Raw genomic sequence first — 12,550 nt, 5'->3', positions numbered from 1 at the left:
GATGGAATGTGGCAATGGAACGCTGGCTGCGCGTGTCATAATAGGCTCTGAGCCTTTATATACCTGTGCACAGCAGCAGCCACCTTCAGTCTGCTGCTGGACAGCCAGCAGCAGCAGCAGGAGAGGTATGTAATCAGGAGCCCTCCTGCTAAGGGTAGACAGCTGCTCGTTCCACCCCACCCCCCGCCTTAATTGGTTCTCCTCCCTTCCAACGGTGTTGAGGCGGGTGGGAACAGCAGGGGGTGAAGGTGCTGTGTTTAAAGAGGTGGAGTTATGCAGATCTAAAACGCGTGGATTGCAGCAGCAGCAAGCCGAAAAGTGCAGGCATGTAAGGGATCTAGAGGTTGACAACATGTCTTCTTAACGGGAGTCCAGGAGCTCATCTCCACAAATGGACTTTTCAGGATCCTTGGGTGGCTCCGTAGTTTGAAACCAATTCTGGTTATCGCTTCTCGGCCTTTTGGCTAAGATCAAGTGTAGTATCTGTTCTTATCAGTTTAATATCTGATACGTCCCCTATCTGGGGACCATATATTAAATGGATTTTTAGAACAGGGAGATGGAAAAAGAGCTTGCTCTGTCCACTCCACGCATTGACCTGGTATTGCAGTATCTCCAGGACCGGTGCACCCCTTCTTTAATGCAGTTTCTAAAATCAGAAAGAATTGAATTCAATGTTTTTTGTTCATTTTGCTTGTTTGTCGGATTTGGGGATGGACTTTTTGGCTTTGCTTTTCTTCTCCTCATTGGATTTTTCATGTTCAAAGTTGCAGAAGCCAGATTACAAGCTCATTTTGGTTCAACTTCAGCAACTGTGCATTGCATTGCCATGTAATGTGATGCAATGCTATCTTTCTAGCTCTCCCTTTTTACTTCCTTTTGGATAAACAGACATATTAGGCAAGCATTTTGGAGCTTTCACCTAAATAACTACAGGTGGTGAGATAAGCTGCACAATATAATTGACCTTTCAGTATATTGTTGCACACACACCATCTATTTAGCAAATGCCCTTGTTATCAACAGCAGCCTTTTAAACTCACCTGAGCTAACAGGTATGTGCGCTGGTTACTCTGCTGCGCTTAAAATTTCTTTTTTGGTTTGCTACAATGCCTTTTCTGAAACGTTGTCTCCTTCTGCTGGAACACTGACTTCTTTCATTTAATGCCTGCAGACTATAAAAGAGAACCCAACCCAAAAAGTTTGGTTGATTAGTCTGTGGCATTCTGTTAAACTGTTGCTTATGGCGGTCTCTGTGAGCTTCTCAGCGACATTCAGCCAGCCAGGTATCCTGCCTGCAGTAGATGGAATGTGGCAATGGAACGCTGGCTGCGCGTGTCATAATAGGCTCTGAGCCTTTATATACCTGTGCACAGCAGCAGCCACCTTCAGTCTGCTGCTGGACAGCCAGCAGCAGCAGCAGCAGGAGAGGTATGTAATCAGGAGCCCTTCTGCTAAGGGTAGACAGCTGCTCGTTCCACCCCACCCCCCGCCTTAATTGGTTCTCCTCCCTTCCAACGGTGTTGAGGCGGGTGGGAACAGCAGGGGGTGAAGGTGCTGTGTTTAAAGAGGTGGAGTTATGCAGATCTAAAACGCGTGGATTGCAGCAGCAGCAAGCCGAAAAGTGCAGGCATGTAAGGGATCTAGAGGTTGACAACATGTCTTCTTAACGGGAGTCCAGGAGCTCATCTCCACAAATGGACTTTTCAGGATCCTTGGGTGGCTCCGTAGTTTGAAACCAATTCTGGTTATCGCTTCTCGGCCTTTTGGCTAAGATCAAGTGTAGTATCTGTTCTTATCAGTTTAATATCTGATACGTCCCCTATCTGGGGACCATATATTAAATGGATGTTTAGAACAGGGAGATGGAAAAAGAGCTTGCTCTGTCCACTCCACGCATTGACCTGGTATTGCAGTATCTCCAGGACCGGTGCACCCCTTCTTTAATGCAGTTTCTAAAATCAGAAAGAATTGAATTCAATGTTTTTTGTTCATTTTGCTTGTTTGTCGGATTTGGGGATGGACTCTTTGGCTTTGCTTTTCTTCTCCTCATTGGATTTTTCATGTTCAAAGTTGCAGAAGCCAGATTACAAGCTCATTTTGGTTCAACTTCAGCAACTGTGCATTGCATTGCCATGTAATGTGATGCAATGCTATCTTTCTAGCTCTCCCTTTTTACTTCCTTTTGGATAAACAGACATATTAGGCAAGCATTTTGGAGCTTTCACCTAAATAACTACAGGTGGTGAGATAAGCTGCACAATATAATTGACCTTTCAGTATATTGTTGCACACACACCATCTATTTAGCAAATGCCCTTGTTATCAACAGCAGCCTTTTAAACTCACCTGAGCTAACAGGTATGTGCGCTGGTTACTCTGCTGCGCTTAAAATTTCTTTTTTGGTTTGCTACAATGCCTTTTCTGAAACGTTGTCTCCTTCTGCTGGAACACTGACTTCTTTCATTTAATGCCTGCAGACTATAAAAGAGAACCCAACCCAAAAAGTTTGGTTGATTAGTCTGTGGCATTCTGTTAAACTGTTGCTTATGGCGGTCTCTGTGAGCTTCTCAGCGACATTCAGCCAGCCAGGTATCCTGCCTGCAGTAGATGGAATGTGGCAATGGAACGCTGGCTGCGCGTGTCATAATAGGCTCTGAGCCTTTATATACCTGTGCACAGCAGCAGCCACCTTCAGTCTGCTGCTGGACAGCCAGCAGCAGCAGCAGCAGGAGAGGTATGTAATCAGGAGCCCTCCTACTAAGGGTAGACAGCTGCTCGTTCCACCCCACCCCCCGCCTTAATTGGTTCTCCTCCCTTCCAACGGTGTTGAGGCGGGTGGGAACAGCAGGGGGTGAAGGTGCTGTGTTTAAAGAGGTGGAGTTATGCAGATCTAAAACGCGTGGATTGCAGCAGCAGCAAGCCGAAAAGTGCAGGCATGTAAGGGATCTAGAGGTTGACAACATGTCTTCTTAACGGGAGTCCAGGAGCTCATCTCCACAAATGGACTTTTCAGGATCCTTGGGTGGCTCCGTAGTTTGAAACCAATTCTGGTTATCGCTTCTCGGCCTTTTGGCTAAGATCAAGTGTAGTATCTGTTCTTATCAGTTTAATATCCGATACGTCCCCTATCTGGGGACCATATATTAAATGGATTTTTAGAACAGGGAGATGGAAAAAGAGCTTGCTCTGTCCACTCCACGCATTGACCTGGTATTGCAGTATCTCCAGGACCGGTGCACCCCTTCTTTAATGCAGTTTCTAAAATCAGAAAGAATTGAATTCAATGTTTTTTGTTCATTTTGCTTGTTTGTCGGATTTGGGGATGGACTCTTTGGCTTTGCTTTTCTTCTCCTCATTGGATTTTTCATGTTCAAAGTTGCAGAAGCCAGATTACAAGCTCATTTTGGTTCAACTTCAGCAACTGTGCATTGCATTGCCATGTAATGTGATGCAATGCTATCTTTCTAGCTCTCCCTTTTTACTTCCTTTTGGATAAACAGACATATTAGGCAAGCATTTTGGAGCTTTCACCTAAATAACTACAGGTGGTGAGATAAGCTGCACAATATAATTGACCTTTCAGTATATTGTTGCACACACACCATCTATTTAGCAAATGCCCTTGTTATCAACAGCAGCCTTTTAAACTCACCTGAGCTAACAGGTATGTGCGCTGGTTACTCTGCTGCGCTTAAAATTTCTTTTTTGGTTTGCTACAATGCCTTTTCTGAAACGTTGTCTCCTTCTGCTGGAACACTGACTTCTTTCATTTAATGCCTGCAGACTATAAAAGAGAACCCAACCCAAAAAGTTTGGTTGATTAGTCTGTGGCATTCTGTTAAACTGTTGCTTATGGCGGTCTCTGTGAGCTTCTCAGCGACATTCAGCCAGCCAGGTATCCTGCCTGCAGTAGATGGAATGTGGCAATGGAACGCTGGCTGCGCGTGTCATAATAGGCTCTGAGCCTTTATATACCTGTGCACAGCAGCAGCCACCTTCAGTCTGCTGCTGGACAGCCAGCAGCAGCAGCAGCAGGAGAGGTATGTAATCAGGAGCCCTTCTGCTAAGGGTAGACAGCTGCTCGTTCCACCCCACCCCCCGCCTTAATTGGTTCTCCTCCCTTCCAACGGTGTTGAGGCGGGTGGGAACAGCAGGGGGTGAAGGTGCTGTGTTTAAAGAGGTGGAGTTATGCAGATCTAAAACGCGTGGATTGCAGCAGCAGCAAGCCGAAAAGTGCAGGCATGTAAGGGATCTAGAGGTTGACAACATGTCTTCTTAACGGGAGTCCAGGAGCTCATCTCCACAAATGGACTTTTCAGGATCCTTGGGTGGCTCCGTAGTTTGAAACCAATTCTGGTTATCGCTTCTCGGCCTTTTGGCTAAGATCAAGTGTAGTATCTGTTCTTATCAGTTTAATATCTGATACGTCCCCTATCTGGGGACCATATATTAAATGGATGTTTAGAACAGGGAGATGGAAAAAGAGCTTGCTCTGTCCACTCCACGCATTGACCTGGTATTGCAGTATCTCCAGGACCGGTGCACCCCTTCTTTAATGCAGTTTCTAAAATCAGAAAGAATTGAATTCAATGTTTTTTGTTCATTTTGCTTGTTTGTCGGATTTGGGGATGGACTCTTTGGCTTTGCTTTTCTTCTCCTCATTGGATTTTTCATGTTCAAAGTTGCAGAAGCCAGATTACAAGCTCATTTTGGTTCAACTTCAGCAACTGTGCATTGCATTGCCATGTAATGTGATGCAATGCTATCTTTCTAGCTCTCCCTTTTTACTTCCTTTTGGATAAACAGACATATTAGGCAAGCATTTTGGAGCTTTCACCTAAATAACTACAGGTGGTGAGATAAGCTGCACAATATAATTGACCTTTCAGTATATTGTTGCACACACACCATCTATTTAGCAAATGCCCTTGTTATCAACAGCAGCCTTTTAAACTCACCTGAGCTAACAGGTATGTGCGCTGGTTACTCTGCTGCGCTTAAAATTTCTTTTTTGGTTTGCTACAATGCCTTTTCTGAAACGTTGTCTCCTTCTGCTGGAACACTGACTTCTTTCATTTAATGCCTGCAGACTATAAAAGAGAACCCAACCCAAAAAGTTTGGTTGATTAGTCTGTGGCATTCTGTTAAACTGTTGCTTATGGCGGTCTCTGTGAGCTTCTCAGCGACATTCAGCCAGCCAGGTATCCTGCCTGCAGTAGATGGAATGTGGCAATGGAACGCTGGCTGCGCGTGTCATAATAGGCTCTGAGCCTTTATATACCTGTGCACAGCAGCAGCCACCTTCAGTCTGCTGCTGGACAGCCAGCAGCAGCAGCAGCAGGAGAGGTATGTAATCAGGAGCCCTCCTACTAAGGGTAGACAGCTGCTCGTTCCACCCCACCCCCCGCCTTAATTGGTTCTCCTCCCTTCCAACGGTGTTGAGGCGGGTGGGAACAGCAGGGGGTGAAGGTGCTGTGTTTAAAGAGGTGGAGTTATGCAGATCTAAAACGCGTGGATTGCAGCAGCAGCAAGCCGAAAAGTGCAGGCATGTAAGGGATCTAGAGGTTGACAACATGTCTTCTTAACGGGAGTCCAGGAGCTCATCTCCACAAATGGACTTTTCAGGATCCTTGGGTGGCTCCGTAGTTTGAAACCAATTCTGGTTATCGCTTCTCGGCCTTTTGGCTAAGATCAAGTGTAGTATCTGTTCTTATCAGTTTAATATCCGATACGTCCCCTATCTGGGGACCATATATTAAATGGATTTTTAGAACAGGGAGATGGAAAAAGAGCTTGCTCTGTCCACTCCACGCATTGACCTGGTATTGCAGTATCTCCAGGACCGGTGCACCCCTTCTTTAATGCAGTTTCTAAAATCAGAAAGAATTGAATTCAATGTTTTTTGTTCATTTTGCTTGTTTGTCGGATTTGGGGATGGACTCTTTGGCTTTGCTTTTCTTCTCCTCATTGGATTTTTCATGTTCAAAGTTGCAGAAGCCAGATTACAAGCTCATTTTGGTTCAACTTCAGCAACTGTGCATTGCATTGCCATGTAATGTGATGCAATGCTATCTTTCTAGCTCTCCCTTTTTACTTCCTTTTGGATAAACAGACATATTAGGCAAGCATTTTGGAGCTTTCACCTAAATAACTACAGGTGGTGAGATAAGCTGCACAATATAATTGACCTTTCAGTATATTGTTGCACACACACCATCTATTTAGCAAATGCCCTTGTTATCAACAGCAGCCTTTTAAACTCACCTGAGCTAACAGGTATGTGCGCTGGTTACTCTGCTGCGCTTAAAATTTCTTTTTTGGTTTGCTACAATGCCTTTTCTGAAACGTTGTCTCCTTCTGCTGGAACACTGACTTCTTTCATTTAATGCCTGCAGACTATAAAAGAGAACCCAACCCAAAAAGTTTGGTTGATTAGTCTGTGGCATTCTGTTAAACTGTTGCTTATGGCGGTCTCTGTGAGCTTCTCAGCGACATTCAGCCAGCCAGGTATCCTGCCTGCAGTAGATGGAATGTGGCAATGGAACGCTGGCTGCGCGTGTCATAATAGGCTCTGAGCCTTTATATACCTGTGCACAGCAGCAGCCACCTTCAGTCTGCTGCTGGACAGCCAGCAGCAGCAGCAGCAGGAGAGGTATGTAATCAGGAGCCCTCCTGCTAAGGGTAGACAGCTGCTCGTTCCACCCCACCCCCCGCCTTAATTGGTTCTCCTCCCTTCCAACGGTGTTGAGGCGGGTGGGAACAGCAGGGGGTGAAGGTGCTGTGTTTAAAGAGGTGGAGTTATGCAGATCTAAAACGCGTGGATTGCAGCAGCAGCAAGCCGAAAAGTGCAGGCATGTAAGGGATCTAGAGGTTGACAACATGTCTTCTTAACGGGAGTCCAGGAGCTCATCTCCACAAATGGACTTTTCAGGATCCTTGGGTGGCTCCGTAGTTTGAAACCAATTCTGGTTATCGCTTCTCGGCCTTTTGGCTAAGATCAAGTGTAGTATCTGTTCTTATCAGTTTAATATCTGATACGTCCCCTATCTGGGGACCATATATTAAATGGATTTTTAGAACAGGGAGATGGAAAAAGAGCTTGCTCTGTCCACTCCACGCATTGACCTGGTATTGCAGTATCTCCAGGACCGGTGCACCCCTTCTTTAATGCAGTTTCTAAAATCAGAAAGAATTGAATTCAATGTTTTTTGTTCATTTTGCTTGTTTGTCGGATTTGGGGATGGACTCTTTGGCTTTGCTTTTCTTCTCCTCATTGGATTTTTCATGTTCAAAGTTGCAGAAGCCAGATTACAAGCTCATTTTGGTTCAACTTCAGCAACTGTGCATTGCATTGCCATGTAATGTGATGCAATGCTATCTTTCTAGCTCTCCCTTTTTACTTCCTTTTGGATAAACAGACATATTAGGCAAGCATTTTGGAGCTTTCACCTAAATAACTACAGGTGGTGAGATAAGCTGCACAATATAATTGACCTTTCAGTATATTGTTGCACACACACCATCTATTTAGCAAATGCCCTTGTTATCAACAGCAGCCTTTTAAACTCACCTGAGCTAACAGGTATGTGCGCTGGTTACTCTGCTGCGCTTAAAATTTCTTTTTTGGTTTGCTACAATGCCTTTTCTGAAACGTTGTCTCCTTCTGCTGGAACACTGACTTCTTTCATTTAATGCCTGCAGACTATAAAAGAGAACCCAACCCAAAAAGTTTGGTTGATTAGTCTGTGGCATTCTGTTAAACTGTTGCTTATGGCGGTCTCTGTGAGCTTCTCAGCGACATTCAGCCAGCCAGGTATCCTGCCTGCAGTAGATGGAATGTGGCAATGGAACGCTGGCTGCGCGTGTCATAATAGGCTCTGAGCCTTTATATACCTGTGCACAGCAGCAGCCACCTTCAGTCTGCTGCTGGACAGCCAGCAGCAGCAGCAGCAGGAGAGGTATGTAATCAGGAGCCCTCCTGCTAAGGGTAGACAGCTGCTCGTTCCACCCCACCCCCCGCCTTAATTGGTTCTCCTCCCTTCCAACGGTGTTGAGGCGGGTGGGAACAGCAGGGGGTGAAGGTGCTGTGTTTAAAGAGGTGGAGTTATGCAGATCTAAAACGCGTGGATTGCAGCAGCAGCAAGCCGAAAAGTGCAGGCATGTAAGGGATCTAGAGGTTGACAACATGTCTTCTTAACGGGAGTCCAGGAGCTCATCTCCACAAATGGACTTTTCAGGATCCTTGGGTGGCTCCGTAGTTTGAAACCAATTCTGGTTATCGCTTCTCGGCCTTTTGGCTAAGATCAAGTGTAGTATCTGTTCTTATCAGTTTAATATCTGATACGTCCCCTATCTGGGGACCATATATTAAATGGATTTTTAGAACAGGGAGATGGAAAAAGAGCTTGCTCTGTCCACTCCACACATTGACCTGGTATTGCAGTATCTCCAGGACCGGTGCACCCCTTCTTTAATGCAGTTTCTAAAATCAGAAAGAATTGAATTCAATGTTTTTTGTTCATTTTGCTTGTTTGTCGGATTTGGGGATGGACTCTTTGGCTTTGCTTTTCTTCTCCTCATTGGATTTTTCATGTTCAAAGTTGCAGAAGCCAGATTACAAGCTCATTTTGGTTCAACTTCAGCAACTGTGCATTGCATTGCCATGTAATGTGATGCAATGCTATCTTTCTAGCTCTCCCTTTTTACTTCCTTTTGGATAAACAGACATATTAGGCAAGCATTTTGGAGCTTTCACCTAAATAACTACAGGTGGTGAGATAAGCTGCACAATATAATTGACCTTTCAGTATATTGTTGCACACACACCATCTATTTAGCAAATGCCCTTGTTATCAACAGCAGCCTTTTAAACTCACCTGAGCTAACAGGTATGTGCGCTGGTTACTCTGCTGCGCTTAAAATTTCTTTTTTGGTTTGCTACAATGCCTTTTCTGAAACGTTGTCTCCTTCTGCTGGAACACTGACTTCTTTCATTTAATGCCTGCAGACTATAAAAGAGAACCCAACCCAAAAAGTTTGGTTGATTAGTCTGTGGCATTCTGTTAAACTGTTGCTTATGGCGGTCTCTGTGAGCTTCTCAGCGACATTCAGCCAGCCAGGTATCCTGCCTGCAGTAGATGGAATGTGGCAATGGAACGCTGGCTGCGCGTGTCATAATAGGCTCTGAGCCTTTATATACCTGTGCACAGCAGCAGCCACCTTCAGTCTGCTGCTGGACAGCCAGCAGCAGCAGCAGCAGGAGAGGTATGTAATCAGGAGCCCTCCTGCTAAGGGTAGACAGCTGCTCGTTCCACCCCACCCCCCGCCTTAATTGGTTCTCCTCCCTTCCAACGGTGTTGAGGCGGGTGGGAACAGCAGGGGGTGAAGGTGCTGTGTTTAAAGAGGTGGAGTTATGCAGATCTAAAACGCGTGGATTGCAGCAGCAGCAAGCCGAAAAGTGCAGGCATGTAAGGGATCTAGAGGTTGACAACATGTCTTCTTAACGGGAGTCCAGGAGCTCATCTCCACAAATGGACTTTTCAGGATCCTTGGGTGGCTCCGTAGTTTGAAACCAATTCTGGTTATCGCTTCTCGGCCTTTTGGCTAAGATCAAGTGTAGTATCTGTTCTTATCAGTTTAATATCTGATGCGTCCCCTATCTGGGGACCATATATTAAATGGATTTTTAGAACAGGGAGATGGAAAAAGAGCTTGCTCTGTCCACTCCACGCATTGACCTGGTATTGCAGTATCTCCAGGACCGGTGCACCCCTTCTTTAATGCAGTTTCTAAAATCAGAAAGAATTGAATTCAATGTTTTTTGTTCATTTTGCTTGTTTGTCGGATTTGGGGATGGACTCTTTGGCTTTGCTTTTCTTCTCCTCATTGGATTTTTCATGTTCAAAGTTGCAGAAGCCAGATTACAAGCTCATTTTGGTTCAACTTCAGCAACTGTGCATTGCATTGCCATGTAATGTGATGCAATGCTATCTTTCTAGCTCTCCCTTTTTACTTCCTTTTGGATAAACAGACATATTAGGCAAGCATTTTGGAGCTTTCACCTAAATAACTACAGGTGGTGAGATAAGCTGCACAATATAATTGACCTTTCAGTATATTGTTGCACACACACCATCTATTTAGCAAATGCCCTTGTTATCAACAGCAGCCTTTTAAACTCACCTGAGCTAACAGGTATGTGCGCTGGTTACTCTGCTGCGCTTAAAATTTCTTTTTTGGTTTGCTACAATGCCTTTTCTGAAACGTTGTCTCCTTCTGCTGGAACACTGACTTCTTTCATTTAATGCCTGCAGACTATAAAAGAGAACCCAACCCAAAAAGTTTGGTTGATTAGTCTGTGGCATTCTGTTAAACTGTTGCTTATGGCGGTCTCTGTGAGCTTCTCAGCGACATTCAGCCAGCCAGGTATCCTGCCTGCAGTAGATGGAATGTGGCAATGGAACGCTGGCTGCGCGTGTCATAATAGGCTCTGAGCCTTTATATACCTGTGCACAGCAGCAGCCACCTTCAGTCTGCTGCTGGACAGCCAGCAGCAGCAGCAGCAGGAGAGGTATGTAATCAGGAGCCCTCCTGCTAAGGGTAGACAGCTGCTCGTTCCACCCCACCCCCCGCCTTAATTGGTTCTCCTCCCTTCCAACGGTGTTGAGGCGGGTGGGAACAGCAGGGGGTGAAGGTGCTGTGTTTAAAGAGGTGGAGTTATGCAGATCTAAAACGCGTGGATTGCAGCAGCAGCAAGCCGAAAAGTGCAGGCATGTAAGGGATCTAGAGGTTGACAACATGTCTTCTTAACGGGAGTCCAGGAGCTCATCTCCACAAATGGACTTTTCAGGATCCTTGGGTGGCTCCGTAGTTTGAAACCAATTCTGGTTATCGCTTCTCGGCCTTTTGGCTAAGATCAAGTGTAGTATCTGTTCTTATCAGTTTAATATCTGATACGTCCCCTATCTGGGGACCATATATTAAATGGATTTTTAGAACAGGGAGATGGAAAAAGAGCTTGCTCTGTCCACTCCACGCATTGACCTGGTATTGCAGTATCTCCAGGACCGGTGCACCCCTTCTTTAATGCAGTTTCTAAAATCAGAAAGAATTGAATTCAATGTTTTTTGTTCATTTTGCTTGTTTGTCGGATTTGGGGATGGACTCTTTGGCTTTGCTTTTCTTCTCCTCATTGGATTTTTCATGTTCAAAGTTGCAGAAGCCAGATTACAAGCTCATTTTGGTTCAACTTCAGCAACTGTGCATTGCATTGCCATGTAATGTGATGCAATGCTATCTTTCTAGCTCTCCCTTTTTACTTCCTTTTGGATAAACAGACATATTAGGCAAGCATTTTGGAGCTTTCACCTAAATAACTACAGGTGGTGAGATAAGCTGCACAATATAATTGACCTTTCAGTATATTGTTGCACACACACCATCTATTTAGCAAATGCCCTTGTTATCAACAGCAGCCTTTTAAACTCACCTGAGCTAACAGGTATGTGCGCTGGTTACTCTGCTGCGCTTAAAATTTCTTTTTTGGTTTGCTACAATGCCTTTTCTGAAACGTTGTCTCCTTCTGCTGGAACACTGACTTCTTTCATTTAATGCCTGCAGACTATAAAAGAGAACCCAACCCAAAAAGTTTGGTTGATTAGTCTGTGGCATTCTGTTAAACTGTTGCTTATGGCGGTCTCTGTGAGCTTCTCAGCGACATTCAGCCAGCCAGGTATCCTGCCTGCAGTAGATGGAATGTGGCAATGGAACGCTGGCTGCGCGTGTCATAATAGGCTCTGAGCCTTTATATACCTGTGCACAGCAGCAGCCACCACCTTCAGTCTGCTGCTGGACAGCCAGCAGCAGCAGCAGCAGGAGAGGTATGTAATCAGGAGCCCTCCTGCTAAGGGTAGACAGCTGCTCGTTCCACCCCACCCCCCGCCTTAATTGGTTCTCCTCCCTTCCAACGGTGTTGAGGCGGGTGGGAACAGCAGGGGGTGAAGGTGCTGTGTTTAAAGAGGTGGAGTTATGCAGATCTAAAACGCGTGGATTGCAGCAGCAGCAAGCCGAAAAGTGCAGGCATGTAAGGGATCTAGAGGTTGACAACATGTCTTCTTAACGGGAGTCCAGGAGCTCATCTCCACAAATGGACTTTTCAGGATCCTTGGGTGGCTCCGTAGTTTGAAACCAATTCTGGTTATCGCTTCTCGGCCTTTTGGCTAAGATCAAGTGTAGTATCTGTTCTTATCAGTTTAATATCTGATACGTCCCCTATCTGGGGACCATATATTAAATGGATTTTTAGAACAGGGAGATGGAAAAAGAGCTTGCTCTGTCCACTCCACGCATTGACCTGGTATTGCAGTATCTCCAGGACCGGTGCACCCCTTCTTTAATGCAGTTTCTAAAATCAGAAAGAATTGAATTCAATGTTTTTTGTTCATTTTGCTTGTTTGTCGGATTTGGGGATGGACTCTTTGGCTTTGCTTTTCTTCTCCTCATTGGATTTTTCATGTTCAAAGTTGCAGAAGCCAGATTACAAGCTCAT

General features: G+C 45.2%; 10 non-coding genes across 10 annotated transcripts; all 10 read left to right on the top strand.

The window, feature by feature from the left end:
* The first annotated feature begins 444 nt into the window (after positions 1-444).
* On the top strand, positions 445-635 carry LOC141239990 (U2 spliceosomal RNA). The gene has a single exon (XR_012305311.1). It is a non-coding gene; the product is annotated as a U2 spliceosomal RNA (small nuclear RNA).
* Positions 636-1,750: 1,115 nt separating this feature from the next.
* Positions 1,751-1,941, top strand: LOC141240030 (U2 spliceosomal RNA). Its single transcript, XR_012305350.1, has one exon. It is a non-coding gene; the product is annotated as a U2 spliceosomal RNA (small nuclear RNA).
* Positions 1,942-3,056: 1,115 nt separating this feature from the next.
* On the top strand, positions 3,057-3,247 carry LOC141240040 (U2 spliceosomal RNA). Its single transcript, XR_012305359.1, has one exon. It is a non-coding gene; the product is annotated as a U2 spliceosomal RNA (small nuclear RNA).
* A 1,115-nt stretch (positions 3,248-4,362) lies between these two features.
* On the top strand, positions 4,363-4,553 carry LOC141240029 (U2 spliceosomal RNA). Its single transcript, XR_012305349.1, has one exon. It is a non-coding gene; the product is annotated as a U2 spliceosomal RNA (small nuclear RNA).
* A 1,115-nt stretch (positions 4,554-5,668) lies between these two features.
* LOC141240039 (U2 spliceosomal RNA) lies at positions 5,669-5,859 on the top strand. Its single transcript, XR_012305358.1, has one exon. It is a non-coding gene; the product is annotated as a U2 spliceosomal RNA (small nuclear RNA).
* A 1,115-nt stretch (positions 5,860-6,974) lies between these two features.
* Positions 6,975-7,165, top strand: LOC141239989 (U2 spliceosomal RNA). Its single transcript, XR_012305310.1, has one exon. It is a non-coding gene; the product is annotated as a U2 spliceosomal RNA (small nuclear RNA).
* Positions 7,166-8,280: 1,115 nt separating this feature from the next.
* LOC141240025 (U2 spliceosomal RNA) lies at positions 8,281-8,471 on the top strand. Its single transcript, XR_012305345.1, has one exon. It is a non-coding gene; the product is annotated as a U2 spliceosomal RNA (small nuclear RNA).
* Positions 8,472-9,586: 1,115 nt separating this feature from the next.
* On the top strand, positions 9,587-9,777 carry LOC141240026 (U2 spliceosomal RNA). Its single transcript, XR_012305346.1, has one exon. It is a non-coding gene; the product is annotated as a U2 spliceosomal RNA (small nuclear RNA).
* A 1,115-nt stretch (positions 9,778-10,892) lies between these two features.
* On the top strand, positions 10,893-11,083 carry LOC141239988 (U2 spliceosomal RNA). Its single transcript, XR_012305309.1, has one exon. It is a non-coding gene; the product is annotated as a U2 spliceosomal RNA (small nuclear RNA).
* A 1,118-nt stretch (positions 11,084-12,201) lies between these two features.
* LOC141239986 (U2 spliceosomal RNA) lies at positions 12,202-12,392 on the top strand. Its single transcript, XR_012305307.1, has one exon. It is a non-coding gene; the product is annotated as a U2 spliceosomal RNA (small nuclear RNA).
* Positions 12,393-12,550: the final 158 nt, after the last annotated feature.

This window comes from Phyllobates terribilis, unplaced genomic scaffold, assembly GCF_046119375.1.
Source record: "Phyllobates terribilis strain yellow unplaced genomic scaffold, ASM4611937v1 Scaffold_782__1_contigs__length_678473, whole genome shotgun sequence".
Taxonomy (NCBI): domain Eukaryota; kingdom Metazoa; phylum Chordata; class Amphibia; order Anura; family Dendrobatidae; genus Phyllobates; species Phyllobates terribilis.
This window is presented reverse-complemented; position numbering and strand designations above follow the sequence as displayed.